This window comes from Borostomias antarcticus, assembly GCF_949987555.1.
Source record: "Borostomias antarcticus genome assembly, chromosome: 22".
NCBI classification, from domain to species: Eukaryota; Metazoa; Chordata; class Actinopteri; order Stomiiformes; family Stomiidae; genus Borostomias; species Borostomias antarcticus.
In genome coordinates, this window is record NC_140255.1 from 1,655,548 (window position 1) to 1,680,724 (window position 25,177).

The 25,177-nt window shown below is 47.0% G+C and overlaps 1 protein-coding gene across 1 annotated transcript in view; it reads left to right on the forward strand.

Annotated features, from left to right (window-relative positions):
* Nucleotides 1-25,177, forward strand: part of dgkq (diacylglycerol kinase theta) — a 52,732-nt gene that overhangs the window by 15,734 nt on the left and 11,821 nt on the right. The gene's annotated exons all lie outside the window — the stretch shown is intronic.

Consider the following 25,177-nt stretch of genomic DNA (forward strand, 5'->3'; position numbering starts at 1 on the left):
TGTCCAGTACTGAGAGAAACTTCCTGTCACCAGTAGGTGGCGCTCTAAGCGTGACTCAATACCGACGCGTAGATGAGTACAGGACGGTACATTGATGAAGCATGAGAAATGTTGTGTAAATCGGAGAAAGTATGTAGGAGTTATGAGGACTTCCTGTAAGCAGTAGGTGGCGCTATAATTATGACTTAATGCTGACGCACAGATGTGTTCAGGATGCGACCTTCATCAAGCATGAGCAATTTACCGACGCATAGATGTTCTCAGAATGTGACCTTTATGAATCGTGAGCAATTTGGTGCAAATCGGATAATGTATGTAGGAGTTATGAGGACTTCCTGTTTCACCAATAGGTGGCGCTATAAGTATGACGCAATACTGACACATAGATGTGTTCAGGACGGAAACGTGATGAAGCGTGAGATATATCGGACAAATCGGATAATGTATGGAGGAGTTATGAGGACTTCGTGTTTTATGGCGAGATGTCAAACTTTGGTGGGGCGCCACGGCAAGGGTGTTTGGTGAAAACTCAATTTTTTTTTTATCACAAAGGTCTTAAGATGAAGCTGACCGAATAGAAAGTTGATCGGATTAAATCTGTAGGAGGAGTTCGTTGAAATACGAGGCATGGAAATGGTAAAAACAAGGGGAAAATGGCACATTAAGAGCAAAATGGCGGACTTCCTGTTGCATGTTGGGTATAGGTCCAAGAGACATTTTAGTGTGTCTCGATGAACTACATATGCCCACCGGTTTTTTTTCGTTTGCCTACATCAAACTGAAAGGTGGGGCTCGCCATTTTTAATTTTCCAGGGGGCGCTCTTGAGGCGTTTTGCCACGCCCATTTACGTCACCCATGAATTATCAAATCTTTCACCGGGACTGACGTATGTGCAAAGTTTCATCCGTTTTCATCGATGTTTAGGCCGCCAAAAAGGCATTTGTTTGGGGAGAAGAAGGAGAACTAGAAAGTACATTTCCTGGAGAAAATGTGAGGTGGGCTAGCTGCTGCAGCTGTATGTAACAGCTACTGCTAGAACTACTACGGACCAGGCAATCTCCATGCACCCACCGGCGAAGACCGTGCGTCTCTAGCCCAATCAGGGACTGAGTTGTGGGGTCTGTGGCGTGGATAGTGGCGTGGTGGTGAGACTCCTACCCCTCAGGTCAGAGCCAGTCGGGGACAGTGAACCCCTCTCCGGGCCACCTACCTGACTCCACCATGAAGAACTCCGGGCAGTCTCCTTGCACCCACTGGTGAAGACTGTGTGTCTCTAGCTCAATCAGGGGCTGAGTTGTGGGGTCTGTGGCGGCGTGGTGAGACTCCGCCCGCTTGGTTCAGAGCCAGGCGTGAACAGTGTAGGCCGCACCGGGCTATCCACCTGCCTTCACCAGTGAAGACCGTGTCTCTCCAGCCCACTCAAGGGCTGAGTTGTGGTGTCCGTAGCATGTTCAGTGGCGTGGTGGCAAGACTCCGCCCCCTTGGGTCAGAGCCGGTCGTGGATAGTGAAGGCCATGCCGGGCTACCCACCTGCCTTCACCAGTGAAGACTGTGTGTCTCTAGTCACCTCAGAGGCTGTGTTGTGAGGTCCGTGGCGTGGATAGTGGCGTGATGGCGAGACTCCGCCCCCTCCGGTCAGAGCAGGTCGGGGGCAGTGTACTGACATCCGGGCAATCTCCATGCACCCACCAGTGAAGACCGTGCGTCTCTAGCCCACTCAGGGGCTGAGTTGTGGGGTCTGTGGCGTGGACAGTGGCATGGTGGTGAGACTCCGCCCCCTCAGGTCAGAGCTGGTCGAGAACAGTGTACCCCTCTCCGCGCCACCTACCCGCCTTAACCAGTGAAGACTGTGTCTCTAGCCACCTCAGAGGCTGTGTTGTGAGGTCCGTGGCATGGATAGTGGCGTGATGGCAAGACTCCGCCCCCTCCGGTCAGAGCAGGTCGGGGGCAGTGCACTGACATCCGGGCAATCTCCATCCACCCACCAGTGAAGACCGTGTGTCTGTAGCTCACTCAGGGGCTGAGATGTGGGGACAGTGGCGTGGATAGTGGCGTTGTGACGAGACTCCGCCTCCTCGGGTCAGAGCCGGTCTAGGACAGCGTACTGCTCCCCGGACCACCCACATGCACCCAACCGTGAAAACTGCATCTTTAGCCAACTCAGGGTCTGAGATGTGGGGACGATGGTGTGGATAGTGGCGTGGTGGCGAGACTCCGCCCCCTCAGGTCAGAGGTTGTGGGGGGCAGGTCAGTGATTGCCAGGCCATCCCAATGCACCCCTCATTGGAGACCATGTGTCTATAGCCCACCCCGGGCGGACCAGTAGCTGTGGAGGTGTTGCAGTAGGTGTTTGTTATAAGTACTGCTAGTACTACACTCAAAAATAGATTAGACCACTCATCATAACTCATAGTTTTATTGAGTTCAATAGCTGAAAGAGGAGAAAATATATTAATATGAGTTTGCAGCCTGAAAACGAGTGTCATTCTGAATATTTCTTTGAGTAAGAAAGAAAGAAAGAAAGAAAGGAAGGAAGGAAGGAAGGAAGGAAGGAAAGAGAAAGAAAGAAGGAAGGGAAGGAAGGAAGGAAGGAAGGAAGGATGGAAGGATGGAAGAAAGAAAGAAAGGAAGGAAGGAAGGAAGGAAGGAAGGAAGGAAGGAAGGAAGGAAGGAAAGAAGGATGGAAGGAAGGATGGAAGGAAGGAAGGAAGGATGGAAGGAAGGAAAGAGAAAGAAAGAAGGAAAGAGAAAGAAAGAAGGAAGGGAAGGAAGGAAGGAAGGAAGGAAGGAAGGAAGGAAGGAAGGAGAAAGAAAGAAAGAAGGAATGGAAGGATGGAAGGAAGGATGGAAGGAAGGAAGGAAGGAAGGAAGGAGAAAGGAAGGAAGGAAGGAGAAAGAAAGAAAGAAAGAAGGAATGGAAGGAAGGAAGGATGGAAGGAAGGATGGAAGGAAGGAAGGAAGGAAGGAAGGAAGGATGGAAGTAAGGGAAGGAAGGATGGAAGAAAGGATGGAAGGAAAGGAAGGAAGGAAGGAAAGGAAGGAAGGAAAGGAATGAAGGATGGAAGGAAAGAAAGAAAGAAGGAAGGGAAGGATGGAAGGAAGGAAGGAAAGAAAGCAGGAAGGAAGGAAGGAAATAAGGAAGGATGGAAGTAAGGGAAGGAAGGATGGAAGGATAGAAGGACGGATGGAAGGAAGGAAAGGAAGGAAGGATGGATGGAAGGAAGGAAAGAAGGAAAGGAAGGAAGGATTGATGGAAGGAAGGAAGGAAAGAAAGGAGGAAGGAAGGATGGAAGGAAGGAAGGAAGGAAGGAAGGAAGGATGGAAGGAAGGAAGGAAGGAAGGAAAGAAGGAAGGGAAGGGAAGGGAAGGAAAGGAAAGGAAGGAAGGAAAGAAAGAAAGACGGAAGGAAGGATGGAAGTAAGGGAAGGAAGGATGGAAGGAAAGGAAGGATGGAAGGAAGGAAAGGAATGAAGGAAGGAAGGAAGGAAGGAAGGAAAGAAAGAAAGAAAGAAAGAAAGAAAGAAAGAAAGAAAGAAAGAAGGAAGGATGGAAGGAAAGAAGGAAGGAAGGAAGGAAAGGAATGAAGGATGGAAGGAAGGAAAGGAAGGATGGAAGGAAAGAAAGACGGAAGGAAGGATGGAAGTAAGGGAAGGAAGGATGGAAGGAAAGGAAGGATGGAAGGAAGGAAAGGAATGAAGGATGGAAGGAAGAAAGGAAGGAAGGAAGGAAGGAAAGGAAGGAAGGAAGGAAGGAAGGAAGGATGGAAGGAAGGAAAGAAAGAAAGAAGGAAGGATGGAAGTAAGGGAAGGAAGGATGGAAGGAAGGATGGAAGGACGGATGGAAGGAAGGAAAGGAAGGAAGGATGGAAGGAAGGAAGGCAAGAAGGAAGGAAAGGAAGGAAGGAAGGAAGGATGGAAGGAAAGAAGGAAGGAAAGGAAGGAAGGAAGGATGGAAGGAAGGAAGGAAAGGAATGAAGGATGGAAGGAAGAAAGGAAGGAAGGAAAGGAATGAAGGATGGAAGGAAGGAAAGAAAGAAAGACGGAAGGAAGGATGGAAGTAAGGGAAGGAAGGATGGAAGGAAGGATGGAAGGAAAGGAAGGAAAGGAATGAAGGATGGAAGGAAGGAAGGAAGGAAAGGAAGGAAGGATGGAAGGAAGGAAAGAAAGAAGGAAGGATGGAAGTAAGGGAAGGAAGGATGGATGGAAGGAAGGATGGAAGGAAGGATGGAAGGACGGATGGAAGGAAGGAAAGGAAGGAAGGAAAGGAAGGATGGAAGGAAAGAAAGGAAGGATGGAAGGAAGGAAAGGAATGAAGGATGGAAGGAAGAAAGGAAGGAAGGAAGGGAAGGATGGATGGAAGGAAGGAAAGAAAGAAAGAAGGAAGGAAGGAAGGATGGAAGTAAGGGAAGGAAGGATGGAAGGAAGGATGGAAGGAAAGGAAGGAAGGATGGAAGGAAGGAAAGGAATGAAGGATGGAAGGAAGAAAGGAAGGAAGGAAAGAAGGAAGGACAGAAGGAAGGAAGGGAAGGAAGGAAGGAAGGAAGGAAGGAAGGAAGGAAGGAAGGAAGGAAGGAAGAAATGAATATGAATTAGTCATAAAAGGGTGCCTCTACAGAGAGCCTGCACGTGTCCCCAAATTCAAATCCCAACTGACACTGTGAGCATCCTCTCATTCACTTCAATGGAAAGGCATGCCGGCTTCAGACAGCTCTCTCTCAAAAAGTATAAAGGTGCCAGCCTAGATATTGACACCGTAGGAATCCTGAGAAAATGCTGAACATTTTAGGCTATGATATGTCTGTGTAGCTTAAAAACTGTAGGCATGGCGACGAGTTAGAAAAAGGGTAAAAATGCAAAATTAGCAGCTCAAAAGGTAGAGTGTGGGCCCATACGTTTCAATGGAGAGCGCAGTTGCCAAACAAATCGTCATACAGCGAAAATTATAAGTCACACGGCTAAGATACTTACATTGTACGAATCAGCACAGTTGTGTGAAAGTTTTGATGTATAATAAGTGTGTGAGCTTTCAAAACTGTAGGAGTGCCAGCAGTTTACAAAATGTGTAAATATTTTAAAAGCAACAGCTGCCACCACTCTAAAAACATAATGATACTGAACATTCCACCAGCAGTTTCAATGGAACAAAAATGACTATTAAAAGTTAAATTACTAAAAAACTATAAAAAATATCAAAAATCTGAATACATCCGTTAAAGAGCTAAACATCGTGAACATTTTAAAGTTTGAATGAAGTTTCTAGCACAAAGTATGAAGAAGTTATAAAGGAGACAAAAAAGGGGGAGAATAAGAAGAAGAATAACTAGAAAGTACATTTCCTGGAGAAAATGTGAGGTGGGCTAGCTGCTGCAGCTGTATGTAACAGCTACTGCTAGAACTACTACGGATCAGGCAATCTCCATGCACCCACCGGCGAAGACCGTGCGTCTCTAGCCCAATCAGGGGCTGAGTTGTGGGGTCTGTGGTGTGGACAGTGGCATGGTGGTGAGACTCCGCCCCCTCAGGTCAGAGCTGGTCGAGGACAGTGTACCCCTCTCCGGACCACCTACCCGCCCGCACCGGTGAAGACCATGTGTCTCTAGCCCAATCAGGGGCTGAGTTGTGGGGCCCGTGGCGTAGATAGTGGCGTGGTGGTGAGACTCCGCCCCCCCAGGTCAGAGCTGGTCGAGGACAGTGTACCCCTCTCCGGGCCACCTACCCGCCCGCACCGGTGAAGACCATGTGTCTCTAGCCCACTCAGGGGCTGAGTTGTGGGGCCCGTGGTGTAGATTGTGGCGTGGTGGTGAGACTCCGCCCCCTCAGGTCAGAGCTGGTCGAGGACAGTGTACCCCTATCTGGGCCACCTACCCGCTCGCACCGGTGAAGACCATGTGTCTCTAGCCCACTCAGGGGCTGAGTTGTGGGGCCGTGGCGTGGATAGTGGCGTGGGGGTGAGACTCCGCCCCCTCAGGTCAGAGCCAGTCAGGGACAGTGTACCCCTCTCCGGGCCACCTACCTGACTCATCCGGTGAAGATCGTGTGTCTCTTGCCCACTCAGGGGCTGAGTTGTGGGGCCCGTGGCGTGGATAGTGGCGTGCTGGTTAGGCCCCGCCCCCTTGGGTCACAGCTAGTCGGGGACAGTACAGTGACCTCTGGGCAATTTCCATGCATCCACCAATGAAGACTGTGTCTCTAACCCACTCGGGGGTTGAGTTGTGGGGCCCGTGGCGTAGATAGTGGTAGACTCCGCCCCCTCAGGTCAGAGCTGGTCGAGGACAGTGTACCCCTCTCCGGGCCACCTATCCACCCGCACCGGTGAAGACCATGTGTCTCTAGCCCACTCAGGGGCTGAGTTGTGGGGCCGTGGCGTGGATAGTGGCGTGGGGGTGAGACTCCACCCCCTTGGGTCAGAGCCGGTCGTGGACAGTGTAGGCCATGCCGGGCTACCCACCTGCCTTCACCAGTGAAGACTGTGTGTCTCTAGCCACCTCAGAGGCTGTGTTGTGAGGTCCGTGGCGTGGATAGTGGCGTGATGACGAGACTCCGCCCCCTCCAGTCAGAGCAGGTCGGGAGCAGTGCACTGACATCCGGGCAATCTCCATGCACCCACAGTGAAGACCGTGTGTCTGTAGCTCACTCAGGGGCTGAGATGTGGGGACAGTGGAGTGGATAATGGCGTTGTGACGAGACTCCGCCAACTCGGGTCACAGCCGGTCTAGGACAGTGTACTGCTCCCCGGACCACCCACATGCACCCAACCGTGAAAACTGCGTCTTTAGCCAACTCAGGGGCTGAGATGTGGGGACGGTGGCGTGGATAGTGGCGTGGTGGCGAGACTCCGCCCCCTCAGGTCAGAGGTTGTGGGAGGCAGGTCAGTGATTGCCAGGCCATCCCCATGCACCCCTCATTGGAGACCATGTGTCTATAGCCCACTCCGGGGCGGAGCAGTAGCTGTAGAGGTGTTGTATGGAAGTCGAGGTTAGAAGAAGTAGCAGTGAAAAGCAATAGGTGTTTGTTATAAGTACTGCTAGTACTACACTCAAAAATAGATTAGACCACTCATCATAACTCATAGTTTTATTGAGTTCAATAGCTGAAAGAGGAGAAAAGATATTAATATGAGTTTGCAGCCTGAAAAAGAGTGTCATTCTAAATATTTCTTTGAATATAAGGAAGGAAGGAAGGAAGGAAGGAAGGAAGGAAGGAAGGAAGGGAAGGAAGGAAGGAAGGAAGGAAGGCAGGAAGGAAAGAAGGAAGGAAAGAAGGAAGGAAGGAAATAAGGAAGGAAGGATGGATGGAAGAAAGGAAGGATGGAAGGAAGGAAGGAAGGAAGGATGGATGGAAGAAAGGAAGGATGGAAGGAAGGAAGGAAGGATGGAAGGAATGAATATGAATGCTACCACAGTAGTCATAAAAGGGTGCCTGTACAGAGAGCCTGCGCGTGTCCCCAAATTCAAATCTCAACTGACACTGAGCATCCTCTCATTCACTTCAATGGAAAGGCATGCCGGATTCAGACAGCTCTCTCTCAAAAAGTATAAAGGCTACAGCTTAGCTATTGACATCGTAGGAATCCTGAGAACTTGCTGAACATTTGTATGTATAACTGTCCGTGTAGCTTAAAAACTGTAGGCATGGCGACGAGTTAGAAAACGTGTAAAAATGCAAAATGAGCAGCTCAAAAGTCAGTGTGGGCCAATACGTTTCAATGAAGAGCGCAGTTGCCGAACGAATCGTCATAGAGCGAAAACTATAAGTCACAAGGCTTAGAGACTTACATTGTACGAATCAGCACAGTTGTGTGAAAGTTTTGATGTATAATATGTGTGTGAGCTTTCAAAACTGTAGGAGTGCCAGCAGATTACAAAATGTGTAAATATTTTCAAAGCAACAGCTGCCACCACTCTAAAAGCATAATGATACTGAACATTCCACCAGCAGTTTCAATGGCACAAAAATGACTATTAAAAGTTAAATTACTAAAAAACTATAAAAAATATCAAAAATCTGAATACATCCGTTAAAGAGCTAAACATCGTGAACATTTTAAAGTTTGAATGAAGTTTCTAGCACAAAGTATGAAGAAGTTATAAAGGAGACAAAAAACGGGGAGAATAATAATAATAACTAGAAAGTACATTTCCTGGAGAAAATGTGAGGTGGGCTAGCTGCTGCAGCTGCATGTAACAGCTACTGCTAGAACTACTATGGACCAGGCAATCTCCATGCACCCACCGGCGAAGACCGTGCGTCTCTAGCCCAATCAGGGACTGAGTTGTGGGGTCTGTGGCGTGGATAGTGGCGTGGTGGTGAGACTCCACCACCTCAGGTCAGAGCCAGTCGGGGACAGTGTACCCCTCTCCGGGCCACCTACCTGACTCCACCATGAAGACCTCTGGGCAGTCTCCTTGCACCCACTGGTGAAGACTGTGTCTCTAGCTCAATCAGGGGCTGAGTTGTGGGGTCTGTGGCGTGGTGGCGAGACTCCGCCCGCTTGGTTAAGAGCCAGGCGTGAACAGTGTAGGCCGCACCGGGCTATCCACCTGCCTTCACCAGTGAAGACCGTGTGTCTCCAGCCCACTCAAGGGCTGAGTTGTGGTGTCCGTAGCATGTTCAGTGGCGTGGTGGCGAGACTCCGCCCCCTTGGGTCAGAGCTGGTCGTGGATAGTGAAGGCCATGCCGGGCTACCCACCTGCCTTCACCAGTGAAGACTGTGTGTCTCTAGCCACCTCAGAGGCTGTGTTGTGAGGTCCGTGGCGTGGATAGTGGCGTGATGGCGAGACTCCGCCCCCTCCGGTCAGAGCAGGTCGGGGGCAGTGTACTGACATCCGGGCAATCTCCATGCACCAACCAGTGAAGACCGTGCGTCTCTAGCCCACTCAGGGGCTGAGTTGTGGGGTCTGTGGCGTGGACAGTGGCATGGTGGTGAGACTCCGCCCCCTCAGGTCAGAGCTGGTCGAGAACAGTGTACCCCTCTCCACGCCACCTACCCGCCTTAACCAGTGAAGACTGTGTGTCTCTAGCCACCTCAGAGGCTGTGTTGTGAGGTCCGTGGCATGGATAGTGGCGTGATGGCAAGACTCCGCCCCCTCCGGTCAGAGCAGGTCGGGGGCAGTGCACTGACATCCGGGCAATCTCCATCCACCCACCAGTGAAGACCGTGTGTCTGTAGCTCACTCAGGGGCTGAGATGTGGGGACAGTGGCGTGGATAGTGGCGTTGTGACGAGACTCCGCCTCCTCGGGTCAGAGCCAGTCTAGGACAGCGTACTGCTCCCCGGACCACCCACATGCACCCAACCGTGAAAACTGCATCTTTAGCCAACTCAGGGTCTGAGATGTGGGGACGGTGGTGTGGATAGTGGCGTGGTGGCGAGACTCCGCCCCCTCAGGTCAGAGGTTGTGGGGGGCAGGTCAGTGATTGCCAGGCCATCCCAATGCACCCCTCATTGGAGACCATGTGTCTATAGCCCACCCCGGGCGGACCAGTAGCTGTGGAGGTGTTGCAGTAGGTGTTTGTTATAAGTACTGCTAGTACTACACTCAAAAATAGATTAGACCACTCATCATAACTCATAGTTTTATTGAGTTCAATAGCTGAAAGAGGAGAAAATATATTAATATGAGTTTGCAGCCTGAAAAAGAGTGTCATTCTGAATATTTCTTTGAGGAAGAAAGAAAGAAAGAAAGAAAGAAAGAAAGAAAGGAAGGAAGGAAGGAAGGAAGGAAGGGAAGGATGGAAGGATGGATGGATGGATGGAAGGAAGGATGGAAGGAAGGAAGAAAGAAAGAAAGAAAGAAAGAAAGAAAGAAAGAAAGAAAGAAAGAAAGAAAGAAAGGAAAGATGGAAGTAAGGGATGGAAGGAAAGGAAAGGAAGGAAGGAAGGAAGGAAGGATGGAAGGAAAGGAAGGATGGAAGGAAGGAAAGGAATGAAGGATGGAAGGAAGGAAAGAAAAAGAAAGAAAGAAAGAAAGAAAGAAGGAAGGGAAGGATGGAAGGAAGGAAGGAAAGAAAGCAGGAAGGAAGGAAGGAAATAAGGAAGGATGGAAGTAAGGGAAGGAAGGAAGGACGGATGGAAGGAAGGAAGGAAAGAAGGAAGGAAGGAAAGAAAGGAAGGATGGAAGAAAGGAAAGGAAAGGAAGGAAGGATGGAAGGAAAGAAAGAAGGAAGGGAAGGAAGGATGGAAGGATGGAAGGATGGAAGGAAGGAAGGAAGGAAAGGAAGGAAGGAAGGATGGAAGGAAGGAAGGAAGGGAAGGGAAGGGAAGGAAAGGAAAGGAAGGAAGGAAGGAAGGAAGGAAAGAAAGAAAGAAAGAAAGAAAGAAGGATGGAAGGAAGGATGGAAGGAAAGAAGGAAGGAAAGGAAGGAAGGAAGGAAAGGAATGAAGGATGGAAGGAAGAAAGGAAGGAAAGGAAGGATGGAAGGAAAGAAAGACGGAAGGAAGGATGGAAGTTAGGGAAGGAAGGATGGAAGGAAGGATGGAAGGAAAGGAAGGATGGAAGGAAGGAAAGGAATGAAGGATGGAAGGGAGAAAGGAAGGAAGGAAAGGAAGGAAGGAAGGAAGGATGGAAGGAAGGAAAGAAAGAAAGAAGGAAGGATGGAAGGAAGGATGGAAGGACGGATGGAAGGAAGGAAAGGAAGGAAGGAAAGGAAGGAAGGAAGGAAGGATGGATGGAAGGAAGGAAGGAAAGAAGGAAGGAAAGGAAGGAAGGATGGAAGGAAAGAAAGGAAGGAAGGAAGGAAGGAAGGAAGGATGGAAGGAAGGAAGGAAAGGAAGGAAGAAAGGAAGGAAGGAAAGGAAGGATGGAAGGAAGGAAAGAAAGACGGAAGGAAGGATGGAAGTAAGGGAAGGAAGGATGGAAGGAAGGATGGAAGGAAAGGAAGGAAGGAAAGGAATGAAGGATGGAAGGAAGAAAGGAAAGGAAGGAAGGATGGAAGGAAGGAAAGAAAGAAAGAAGGAAGGATGGAAGTAAGGGAAGGAAGGATGGAAGGAAGGATGGAAGGAAGGATGGAAGGACGGATGGAAGGAAGGAAAGGAAGGAAGGAAAGGATGGAAGGAAGGAAAGAAAGGAAGGATGGAAGGAAGGAAGGAAAGGAATGAAGGATGGAAGGAAGGAAGGAAGGAAGGAAGGAAGGAAGGAAGGAAGGAAGGAAGGAAAGGAAGGAAGGAAGGATGGATGGATGGATGGATGGATGGAAGGAAGGAAGGAAGGAAGGAAGGAAGGAAGGAAGGAAGGAAGGAAGGAAGGAAAGAAAGAAAGAAAGAAAGAAAGAAAGAAAGAAAGAAAGAGAAAGAAAGAAAGAAAGAAAGAAAGAAAGAAAGAAAGAAAGAAGGAAGGAAGGATGGAAGTAAGGGAAGGAAGGATGGAAGGAAGGATGGAAGGAAGGATGGAAGGATGGAAGGAAAGAAGGAAGGACAGAAGGAAGGAAGGGAAGGAAGGAAGGAAGGAAGGAAGGAAGAAATGAATATGAATTAGTCATAAAAGGGTGCCTCTACAGAGAGCCTGCACGTGTCCCCAAATTCAAATCCCAACTGACACTGTGAGCATCCTCTCATTCACTTCAATGGAAAGGCATGCCGGCTTCAGACAGCTCTCTCTCAAAAAGTATAAAGGTGCCAGCCTAGATATTGACACCGTAGGAATCCTGAGAAAATGCTGAACATTTTAGGCTATGATATGTCCGTGTAGCTTAAAAACTGTAGGCATGGCGACGAGTTAGAAAAAGGGTAAAAATGCAAAATTAGCAGCTCAAAAGGTAGAGTGTGGGCCCATACGTTTCAATGGAGAGCGCAGTTGCCAAACAAATCGTCATACAGCGAAAATTATAAGTCACACGGCTAAGATACTTACATTGTACGAATCAGCACAGTTGTGTGAAAGTTTTGATGTATAATATGTGTGTGAGCTTTCAAAACTGTAGGAGTGCCAGCAGTTTACAAAATGTGTAAATATTTTAAAAGCAACAGCTGCCACCACTCTAAAAACATAATGATACTGAACATTCCACCAGCAGTTTCAATGACTATTAAAAGTTAAATTACTAAAAAACTATAAAAAATATCAAAAATCTGAATACATCCGTTAAAGAGCTAAACATCGTGAACATTTTAAAGTTTGAATGAAGTTTCTAGCACAAAGTATGAAGAAGTTATAAAGGAGACAAAAAACGGGGAGAATAATAATAATAATAAAGAAAGAAAGAAATAGTGGGAATATCACAAGTTGGGCTAGCTTCTGCAAGCTAGCCCACCTAATAAAGAAAGAAATAGTGGGAATATCACAAGTTGGGCTAGCTTTTACAAGCTAGCCCACCTAATAAAGAAATAGTGGGAATATCACAAGTTGGGCTAGCTTTTACAAGCTAGCCCACCTAATAATAATAATAATCCTTCGAGTTTCAATAGGGCCTCGCACCGCCAGTGCTCGGGCCCTAATAATAATCCTTAGAGTTTCAATAGGGCCTCGCACCGCCAGTGCTCGGGCCCTAATAAAATGAAACAAAGTAGGAAGGGAAATACAGAGATAAAGATGCTCAGGAGTCTACAACAGAGATTGGATGCACATTGATCAGTCCAGAGAGGTAAGGCTGTTAACATGAGAAAAAAAATAGCAGTTGAGCCGTTAAGGAATATTTAATCTTTTCCAGTGACAGAAAAGACATTAGATCATTAAGCCAGGACATCGTAGAGGGTGGATTCGGGTTTTTCCACTGTAACAAAATACATCAACGGGCCATGAGAGAAGACCAAAGCTGCCAGGGATGAAGGGCGGAAAGAGTAGTCCTCCATCTTACACTAATCAAGGTTGGGGGAGTTACACCAGGCATGAATTTTTTGAAGATTGGCCGCGCAGTAATAAAATAAAAAGTTAGGCAGGGCAATACCCCCGTCCTGTTTCCTCTTCTGCAGTACTACTCTAGAGCTCTTGGGTTCCTGCCAGCCCAAATAAACTTTGAAGTTATTTTGTCTAACGTTCGAAAAAATTATTTTGGTAAAAATATTGGGAGACACTGGAAAATAAATAAAAGTCTGGGAAAAACGTTCATCTTAACAGAATTGATTCTGCCCACCTGTTACGTCCCCCCAAAATGAAAGGCGTCTAGGGGTATGAAAGGGGGGAGTAACACAGAACAAACTAAACCGGGGGTACAAAGGAGGCAGGAAAAAACCGGATGCGTTGAATAATTTAATCCAAAAAGGATAGTAATAATGACAAAAGACTCAGTCTCAACAGACTCAACAATAACCAGAAAAAAGGAAGGCCACACAGGCCTTGGCCCCAACACAAAAACAGCACAACATTATGCAATGGCAACGGGCGTCGACTGGTGCCTCTCTCTCTCTTTTATGTCTCCGGCCACAATCAGCAGATTGGAACCAGCCGCGCGCGCACACACCTCTCCGCCAGGTACCAGGGGGGGGAAGGGCAAGTACCTGGGGGGAAGAATACCAGAGAGACACCACATACACCACACTCCAGCCGTAACACCCTCCCCCTTAAGATCAAACAGGTAGTTTGATAGTAATCGATAGGTTACTCAATTAATGACATCAAAGGCTGGAGCATCACCCCACCTCACCGTTCACAACAGGCAAGCGGAGCACACACCTATCTAATGGCAAAAGATAGAAAAGTAAACACCAAATAAATAGACACACAGGCTGCAGGCCCCATGACCCTCTCACCCTCGGGACAGGGCATCAGCCACCACATTGTCCACGCCCCTCTTATGTTTTATCACCAGGTTGTAGCCTTGCACCAACAGGGCCCACCGCATCAGTCTCTGATTGTGGTTATACATCTGGGCTAGAAAAACAATGGGGTTATGGTCAGTATACACAAGAACAGGGTCAACACTAGACCCGACATAAACCTCAAAATGTTGAAGAGCAAGGAGTAAGGCAAGTGTTTCTTTTTCGATGGTTGAGTAGTTCAGTTGATGTTTCTTAAACTTCACCGAAAAATAACTGACAGGGTGGGGTACACCTGCTTCACCATCTTGAACTAACACAGCCCCGGCCCCAGTAGCACTGGCGTCAACCTCCAACTGAAATGGAGCAGAGAAGTTGGGTGCCGCCAGGACAGGAGCACTGCAGAGGAGAGACTTGGCAGTTACAAAGGCATGTTGGCAATCATCACTCCACGTGAATGGTACCTTTGGGCTACACAGCCTAGTGAGCGGAGCAACCACCACTGAGAAATTTTGACAAAAACATCTGTAGAATCCAGTCATGCCCAGGAAACGCCGAAGCTCCCGTCTGGTTGTAGGAGTAGGATATGAGAGGATGGCTGTGACCTTGGCATCCACCGGCCTCACACAGCCATGCCCCACTTGCTTCCCCAGGTAAGTTACCATGGCCTTACCAAACTCGCACTTCGCAAGGTTGAGAGTCAAGGACGCTTCTACCAGGCGCTGGAATACCAGATGTAAACTGGTCATGTGATTCTCCCAGCTGTCAGAGTACACTACCACGTCGTCCAAGTACACAGTACACTGGGGGATGTCACCGAGCACCAGGTGCATCAAGCGTTGGAAGGTGGCGGGCGCATTCCTCATGCCGAACGCCATCACAGTATACTCTAGAAAATGGTCAGGGGTCACAAAGGCAGATATGTTAGAGGCACGGGAAGTTAGAGGCACTTGCCAATACCCCTTCAGAAGATCTAGCTTGGTAATGTGCACAGCAGGACCAACACTGTCTATGCAATCGTCCATTCGAGGCAAGGGGTAGGAATCTGGCACAGTCACTGCATTAACCTTTCGGTAGTCTGTACAGAACCTGGAGGTGCCATCAGGTTTACTGACTAGCAGACATGGAGAACTCCATGGGCTCTGACTGGGCTTCGCCAAGCCATTATCCAAAAGGTAAGCAGCCTCCTCTTTCATTACCTCCCTTTTTGCCATTTGGCAACGATATGCATGTTGCTTAAGGGGAGACACCCCAGGTGAATAGGAAAAAAAAAATCCTTAATAGGTATCACCATTAAACTCCCCAAGTTTGTTAGGTACATTAAGGAGCATCTTTTTTGTATTACAATTTTTCTGAAATCTTATGGATAAATATGCAAATTAGGCATTATATGCGCTAAATATGCGCTAATTTGCATAATTTCAGGAAATCATTTTTTTTTACTGGTTCAAGCCAGATTCAAAATTCTTGTTTCATTTTGTTCACATATCCCTATTCAAACTTTTTCCAAGGGGGATTTTTGATATCTCTTTTCTTCACTTCAGAAATCGGAAAATACTGTCAACAGTCATTAAAAGACCAATTTTCGCCATGTTTGAGGGATAAACTGTTATATAAATCAGGCTATGAATGAAATTTTAAAAATCCCCCTTGGACAAACTCTCAGAATATGGATTGGAACAAAACTGGAAAGTTAGGTGTATGTAGGTGCTACTCAAGTGGTGGTTTTGATGTCCCTAAGATGAGAAATAACTCATTTTGAGAAAACGGGCTTTGAAAATTTGTATTGTAAAAAACCATACATTTGCATTGTAAACCAATATTTACAAACACAATATCCAATCAGATCATTAGTAACAACATTACACAACATCTGAAAACACATAGAAACAGAAAACTGAATAACACAGCATGTTGTGGATTCAGAATAGTCCAGGAGTAGACATTTTGTATAGAGAAGTAAGACCTGTTTAGTTGGAAGCCCACTCACCACGTCAAGGTACAGCCCACGAGTGGGATGTTAGTAAGACGAGACTACAGACGAGACAATGTTAGTAGGGAAGAGAACATTCCCTTTTAGAAAGCTTGTATTATTTTGTTAAACAGATCATGGACAAAGATAGACACATTTGACGAGGACATGCATGAGAAAACAGATTATCTAGCTTTTTGTGTTTTTTTAAGCGTTTTACATGGAGAAAACATGAATGAATGAATGAACATGAAGAGTAAGCTGATTCATAAATACACAGGACAAGATGTGGTAAACAATGCAGGGTAAACACCAATAGAAGCTAAATATAGATTGCCAAACAAACAAGTGATATAACCATCGTCAAAAGCAACACCATAGGAGACATCAGGCTACGCCGTCATAGGTCTACAGAGTCACTCCTCAGATGGCACCACACTAGCTATCTACAAAACTGTTCTAGGCAGCTGGTTTGTAGATCCCACTCAGCTGCAGTCTACAAAACTATTCTAAGCAGCTAGTTTGTAGATCCCACTCAGCTGCAGTCCATAAAACTGTCCTAAAACCACAATATGTTCCTGGTGCGCATGGGGTTGTCATCAGTGAAGCGGACTACCCCATATTGCCGCCTTCATGTTGTCCACTGAACGCTGGTTATTGAGAATTATTGTAATAATTCTCAATAACTGTAATAATTTTGTAACATTTTGCATTTATTGGCAGTCAGCTACCTCTGGGTCCACATCTGCATATGCCTGCCTAATCTGCTCTCTGCTTCTGTGCAAGGACTCCAGACCTCTCTCTATTTCAGCAACTGAAATTAAAAGTTTATTTGGTCAGTTTATGGATGCATGTAGAAATGCCACAGGTAGAGAGAGGGAGACTACTGTGCATATGTATAGGCTTCTGATATTGGCTAGAGAGAGAGAGAGAGAGAGAGAGAGAGAGAGAGAGAAAGAGAAAGAGGGAACACGTTTCAATAGCCTACCTGTCACCCTCTCTGTCATGTTTCTGATACGTTTTCAGATGAAGCCCTGGGATCCCTAACACTTTACTAATCTTTTGGAGAGCTGCATACCCCAACCCTAACTCGTGCGCTAAGAGGACCATCCTCACATTGACATCAAATGCAACATCATTCCTAGTTGTTGACACTTTTGCGATAGCCATTTCTCACAAAGACTGCACTCTAAGAGCAAGGTACTACATAACCCACTATTCTGAGGATCTATGTTAATTTTAAGACCAGTTCCTGCACAATTAGGACAAATCAACCCAGTTATCAGCTCATTCAAACGCGCCGCATCTCTCTGCTGCTCACTGGACATGCTAACGCTAGCCTCATCTCCCTGCTGCTCACTGGACATGCTAGCACCGGCTAATGACAACTTGCGCGAATAGGCACTTTATATCTCATAAATGTAAACCTTTCCATTTAGTTTCTCTTGTTTTCTGTTCAACCTTGCGGGCAAACACTGTTGTCGTTGTTGCTTATTACGTTTAGAACGCTTTACAGATGGCATTGTTTGGATTAGATATCAGGAAATGGAAACGTGTCACATGACGCGCTGAACCAATCACGTTCTCAGAAATCAACAACAGCCAATGAGATTTCACGTTTAGCATCAAACCCGCCTTTGTATTTCCACGATTGGTTGCTGATACAAATGAAACTATCAGGTTTGGTTGCGATAACAGCAGGCTTGAGAGAGAGATCTCTCTATCGATATATCACATGAGCGGATCCAAAAGACGGCCGCGCTCTGGTTCGTTGCGAAAAAATGCTAACTTTTGGTGATTTTAGGAAGAATCTACAGACGCAAACAGACTAAATGAAGTAAAATAAACATCTAAATGCGTATTTTTGATGTTTTATTTCCACTAGTATGAAAGAAGACATGTTATGGAAGCAAACTAGCACAAAATCTCAAATTTGACCAGGGCGTTGAAAAACGATGTTTTCACCTACCGTGTCTCCCCTTAACAGGCATGGCACCAGCAACATCAATATCGTGTTCCACGACGCTAGTACGGGAGGGCACATCATGGAACAGAGCAGGATAAGATCTAATTAGCTGTACCACATCCTCACGCTGATTTAAAGGTAGACAGGATAACTGTGTCTCCAGATCTGACAGGTATGCAGAGTTAGACAGCCTACCACCCTGTGGACCATCAGAGAACATCACCAGACCATCATCAGCCAGGGCTCCCACACCCAACAGAGAAGCAGAGATCTTCTGGGGTTCAGCAGTCTCCGGAGTATTTTCCTGCTTTCCCTGGGCAGCTTCTCTGTGATGATAGGCTTTAAGCATGTTAATATGGCACAGACGAGTCTTCCGTCTCCGCTCAGGAGTGTTAATGATGTAATCTGTGTCAGATACTTTTCGCTCTATTATGTAGGGTCCTGAGAACCGGGCAGTAAGGGCAGAGCCAGGCAGTGGAAGCAAAACCAAAACCTGCTCTCCCGGTTGGAATGTCCGCTCCACTGCTCGCCTGTCATACCAGCGTTTCATGCTCTGCTGCGAGGAGGCCAGCGCCTCCTTAGCCACTTCAGAGGCACGATGTAACCGCTCCCGACACTGGGAGATAAAATCTAATATGTTAGTTTTGGGAGGTGAACTGGATGTCAGCCGCTCTTTTAACACCTTCAGTGGGCCACGCACATTATGACCAAACACGAGTTCAGCTGGGCTAAAACCCAGCGACTCCTGCTTGGCGTCGCGTATGGCGAACAGCACAAAAGGAACACCCTCATCCCAACTTCCCCCTGTTTCATAACAGTATTTCCTAAGCATCGACTTTAGCGTCTGATGCCAGCGCTCTAGTGCCCCTTGTGATTCAGGGTGATATGCACTGGCCACTGAATGGGACACACCTAGTGCTTGTAGCGTTTGCTCAAAGGTTCTGGACAGGAAATTGGATCCCTGATCCGTCTGCACAACCTTGGGCAACCCAAAAGTAGTAAAGAACTTTGTCAGAGCCTTGGTGATGGCTGGGGCTGTGATCTTTCGCAAGGGAATGGCTTCTGGAAAGCGAGTGTCAACACACATCATAGTTAAAAGAAACTGGTTGCCAGATTTTGTTTTGGGCAACGGACCCACACAGTCAACTATAACGTGTGAAAATGGCTCACCCATAGCAGGAATTGGACGCAGTGGGGCTGGAGGCACTCCCTGGTTTGGTTTACCCACAATCTGGCAGGTACGGCATGTCTTACAGAAACGGACCACAGCAGCTTTCAGTCCTGGCCAAACGAAATGACTCAGAATTCGGTTATAGGTTTTTGTTATACCGAGATGGCCAGACCACACATGCTCATGTGCCAGTTCCAACACGTGTTGCCGATAACCAGCAGGTACCACTATCTGCTGGACTGTGCCCCAATCCCCACCATCCTCTGGGGCCCTTCCCTCCTGAGGAATCCACCTACGCATCAGTACCCCTTTATACAACAGATAACACTGTTTCCCACTACATTTGTCAGGGTCCTCACTGATCGCTGCAAAACAATGGGAAAGAGATGGATCATTTTTCTGAGCCTGAATAAGAGCCTCACGGGTCAGCGGCAAAGCCACTGTAGAAGCAGTTACAGGCTCCTCCACTTCAGACCCTTGGGGAGCACTATTCCATGATCCGCCTGTAGGGGCCGCCGTTTCACCAGACAACATTGACGAAAACAGGCTGTCAGCTAGGTCAACATCTTGGGTCTGCAGTTTGGCTCGGGCTCTTGTCGTCAACACACTAGCTGTGAACACTTCTGGATGGTGCTCAGCCAGATCGTCATGTCCAGCAAAGGGAACATCAACTACTTCTGGTACACAATACACTTTCCCGCCAGCTATGTCGTTTCCCATAATAAAGTCAACACCCTCTATGGGAAAATCAGATCGAACAGCGATAGGGTAAAACCCTGAGCATAGCTCTGAACTCACATGAATGCGGTGAAGGGGTGCGGGCACAAAGGCCATACCAATCCCCCTCACGATGGCACTTACGCCACAGGCAGACATGACATCCAATGGCAGGACATTGGACAAGATAAAGGACTGTGAACCGCCTGTGTCCCGCAACACTCTGACCGGGCACTGGTCCTCAGATCTTCCTGTTAGAGAGACAAAACCAGTTGAAATGAAAGGCTTAAAACACTCATCAGGTACCTTGTCAGTACCCAACTGGCTGCTGCAGGCCAATGTCTTAATCAGACCCACACCCTTTGCTTTAGACCCAACATTCCCGGGGGCTGAGGCTACAGGCTGTTTCCGCGCCCAGGCGTGTCGTGACATTCTGCCACCAAATGGCCGGGCTTATGGCAAAAGAAACACAGCCTCTCCCCAGATGAGTTTTTTTCGTTATGCCGTGGCACACTGGAGTGGGGGACACGCGTGTCACCAGCTTTCTGTGTCGAACCACGCTGAAAGGAGGGAGGGATTGATTTACTAAAAAACCCTTTGTGCGTGAGTTCGTACTCATCAGCTAAGGTGGCAGCATGCTGTAGCGTAGTGACTTTCTGTTCATTCAAATAAACAGCAGTGCGCTCTGGCACACAGTTCTTAAATTCTTCTAACAACATCAACTCACGCAATGTAGTCAGATCGTCTGCCTTACAAGAGGCGCACCACCTGTCAAAAAGCACGCCCTTCTCTCTTGCAAAATCACCGTAGGTTTGGCCAGTTCTTTTCCTCAGGTCTCTGAAACGCTGTCTATACGCCTCTGGTACTAGCTCATATACTCTGTAAATAGCGCTCTTTACTTTTTCGTATACAAGACTGTCCGCTAGAGGAAGAGTAGAACAGACCTCCTGTGCCTTACCCACCAGCTTACATTGCAGGAGAATGGCCCACGCATCTTTTGGCCAGTTCAGAGCCACTGCTATTCGCTCAAATGCGCCAAAATACGACTCAACCTCAGACTCTCTGAAGGCAGGCACCAAGGAGATGTGTTTGCCCACATTAAAAGGAACAGAGGCTCCTGACGGTGTACGCACACCGGGGCTATAGGCCAGGGCACCCTGCTTCAACTCCAGTTCACGCATCCTGATAGCAGTGTCTGCCTCTATTCTCTTAAGTTCCAGTTCTCGATGGAACTGAAACTCCCTCTCCTTATCCTGCATCTCCATCTGAAGACGAGCTAGACGCACCCTCCAGCGGGCAGAACCGGACACGTCCTCTGGGGATGGTTCAATACGGGGCATTTGTATCGTGTTAACCTTCACCCCTCCTACTGCACCTACTGCACCGGGAGTAACGTAAGCCATATCACCCACCGGAGGCGGTGTGGGATCTCCAAATCTCTGAGTGTCGGAGCCTTTTGCAGAACTCTTCTCCTCCTCATCGCAACCCCCTTCCAAGGGTGCGACATCGGGAGCCTCCCCCAACACCTGTGGAGGTAGAACGCCGCGCTCCACCAATCCGGCCAACAAAAGCGCTTTGACTTCCCTCTTCACCAGGGATCGCGGAGCAGAAATACCATAATGATCACAAATTAATCGTAAATCAGCCACAGTACACATTTCCAACTGCCCAGCAGTCGGACTAGCCAAAAACACATCTAAACAAAACGCCATCGTCAAGCAAAAAAAATGCGCTACCACAAGCCACTAGTTTAGGTTACTCACAGCCAGCCCAGCTGGGATAACTCCCTCGGCACCTACCTAACCAGACTCTAATCCTGAGTATCTTCTGGGGTTTTCCGGGCACGAGGCGACATTAAAGGCTGAACTCAGTGGCCGAAGCCCTGAAGCCTACCCCCGACAGAGGTCTTTAATACCCCCACCCAGGGTTCACCCCTAAAATAAGAAAGGAAAAATAACAAATGGGTGCCCGATGGAAGGGCTATGAAACCCAGCGGGACACCCCCCTTACTAAGCCGAGGAAGCCGCCCTCACAAACAGGCCAGAGAGAGCAATAAGCAACAACGCGCACCAATTTAAAAAAAAGAGCGAGGTCCAACGCCGCAACAATCCTGGATGAGCCCCCAAATATGTTACGTCCCCCCAAAATGAAAGGCGTCTAGGGGTATGAAAGGGGGGAGTAACACAGAACAAACTAAACCGGGGGTACAAAGGAGGCAGGAAAAAAACGGATGCGTTGAATAATTTAATCCAAAAAGGATAGTAATAATGACAAAAGACTCAGTCTCAACAGACTCAACAATAACCAGAGAGAGAGGGAGAGAGTCCCAGCGTTCCATAGCAGATTTGATACATATACATGAAACCAACTTCTTAAAATTATTTTTATGAAGAGAAGGGAGGGAATGGGCAATGCTGACACCTAAATAGCGGAAGCCAGAGTGGGCCAGTCTGAAAGGCAACATACTCGGTGAGATTCGCTTAGCTGCCTCATTAACAGGGAAATACTCGCTTTTGCCGATGTTCAACTTGTAGCCCGACAATGACCCAAAAGCTGTCAAGATTTGTAAAACATTATCTACACAATTACCTGGATCAGAAACATACAGCAAGAGGTCGTCAGCATAACAAGATACACGATGCTCCCGTCCAGCTCTGTAAATACCCGTAAAGAGAGGGCAATGGAGAGAGGCTCCATCGCTAGGGCAAAGAGCAGGGGGGAAGCCGGACAACCTTGCCGGGTTACTCTTGTTAGAGGGAAGTCGTCAGACCTTTGAGAATTGGTTGTTACACAGGCGGTGGGGGCAGAATATAGGGAAGTAGACAGACCTTTGAGAATTGGTTGTTACACAGCCGGTAGGGGCAGAATATAGCAGTCGTAACCATGAAATAAATTCAGACCCAAAGCCAAATTTCCCCAAAACAAGAAAATAAATAATCCCACTCAACCCGGTCAAAGGCCTTCTCCGCATCCAGCGATATAACCATTTCAGCAACTTGAGAGGTGTTAGGAGAAAGCACAATATTTAAAAGTCTTTGAATATTGGATGACAATTGTCATCCCCTGACAAAGCCTGTTTGATCCTCGGAAATGATGTCCGGCAGGCAAGGATCTAAACGACATGCCAAGATCTTGGCTAAAGGTTTAACATCAGAATTTAGCAGACTTATTGGCCTCCAGCTGGCACATTCCTCAGGGTTCTTGTCTGTCTTTAATATAAGTGAAATTGAGGCCTGATTTAAGGTTGGGGTGAGGAATCCTTTTGTCAATGAGTCATTAAACATATCTAGCAGTAGAGGGACAAGTAAATGGGAAGATTTCTTATAAAAATCAACTGGGAATCCATCTGGGCCTGGAGCTTTATTTTGCATAGATTTGAGACAAGTAGCCAATTCCTCTAATTGTATAGGTTTGTCTAAGTTATTCTTGGTATCAACATCTATAGTGGGGATATCTAAACTATCTAAAAACTCATCCATTGCAGTCTTATTGACAGGGGGCAGAGAAGTGAAGATAGAGTTAATTTCAACTGAATCGGTGGTTAAGGAGTGGGAAGAGTCATAGATTTGGGGTATGTAACGAGAGGCTGATTGGCGTTTCAGTTGAAGAGCTAAGATCGCCGTATTAAAAGTACGTCCCCTTAGTCCGCCTTAAAAGGTATTCTGCTTTGTCCGTAGAGAGCAAATCAAACTCAGATTGTAGTTGAACTCTTTTGGCACACAGGTCTGGACTGAGAGAGTGGGAATGTTCTCTATCTATATTGAGAATGGCATCAACCAGCTCTTGCTGTTTTCGTTTATTATTCCTAGGCAAATGTGTACTGTATGAGATAATCTCTCCCCGTATTACAGCTTTAAAAGTTTCCCACAACAAAGAGGGCGAAATTGACTCAGTCTTGTTTGTGTCAAGGAAGACACTAATCCTTTCTGAGATAAAATTACAGAATTCCTCATTAGCTAATAGGCCTGTATTGAACGTCCATTGCCTCTTAGTGCAAGGTGAAAGTACTAAATCTAAAATGTGAGGGGCATGATCAGAAATAATAATAGCAGAGTATTCAGTAGATTTCACAGCAGATAATAGAGCCCTATCTATAAAAAAAATAATCAATACGAGAATAAGCCTGGTGCACCTTAGAAAAGTAGGACAATTATTTTGTGACCGGATTGAGAAAACGCCAGGGATCTATGCAGCCTAACTGAGTCGTGAGGGATGACAGGGTCTTCGACATGGCAGAGGGCGTTAGTGTTTTAGGGTGTGAACGAGGGTGTGAACGATCAATCTTGGGGTCTATCACTAAATTCAGGTCCCCCCTTAGGATAAGATGGTGGGTGTCCAAATTTGGGATATTGGAGAAAAGGGAGGTCATATCCCAATTAGGGGCATAGGCACTAACCAAAACAACTGGTGTCTGAAACAAAAAACCACTCACTATGACATAACGCCCTCCAGGGTCAGATATAATTTGGGCAGGGGAGAACTGAATACAGTACGTTTGTTAATCAAAATAGCAGCACCCCTGGACCTGCTATTAAAAGCTGAATGGAATATTTGCCCAACCCAAGGTTTACGTAGTCTGTTATGATCACTCATACGCAAGTGGGTCTCTTGAAGAAAAGACATCTGTGTTAAGATCCTTAAGATGTGAAAACACTCTGGACCGCTTTACTGGGCCCCCCAGTCCATGGACGTCCCAGCTCACCAGCCTAATAGAGGACCCATCCATTCCTCTCTGGGACATATTTGGATTAACCATTAATCACATCCAAAGCAAAGAAAATATTAATGATAAAAGTAGAAAGGAAATGAGCAACCCAGTAGCATCCAGACCAGAGGAAAATAACATTTGAGAAAAAAACAAGAAAACCCTCCCAGTGTGTAGTTGTAATCAACACATTTCCCCTAAAACACAAACATAAAATCCGACAAAAAACTGACATAAGACAAATCAATAGGTTGTTTCCTAAGCTCGTCATAACAGAACCAGATAATAGGCAACCGATTTCCTATGCAGTGGATATCGCCCCCTGGTGGTCCAATACGTACGCCATATGAACACAGTTAATAGAGAACGCTTGCCGTGTCCTGCTGCTGCGCAAAGTGACCACCTGAGCGCTATTAGATAAGACAAGGATGTTGTACCATATGCAACAACAGGACACCGCGCGTCAGGAATAAAAACACTGGTAGAGTAACAGTAGACCAACTGAGGTCTGATAATATTATAAAAAGAATGATGAATGAATCAAAATGGTTAAAAAACAAACAACAAAAGAACATAGGCTACATTAAATAATAGCCTACAACCTCCACCCAAGGCTCAATATGAGAGGAAAATGATAAAGCGAGGATCATTCATACCGTGATCCAACCCGCACGACTCAACTTACTGTTTACATCCAACCAAAGGTGAAATAAAGGGATGAGAAACAAGATCTTAGTCCATCTAAACAGTCTGATCGTGTCTTACCTGAAGCAAGCTTGGCTTTGAGAAATAAAATAAATTATATAGTCAGATAATCAGTGGCCATACCGCCTGCTCAGTCCAGTCTTTCACAAGTTATGTATGTGCTCCTGGTAAAACCGCTCAGCTTGCTCCGGGGAGTCAAAGAAATGATCCACGTCATTGAGAGTAACGCGCAGGTGGGCAGGGTACATCATG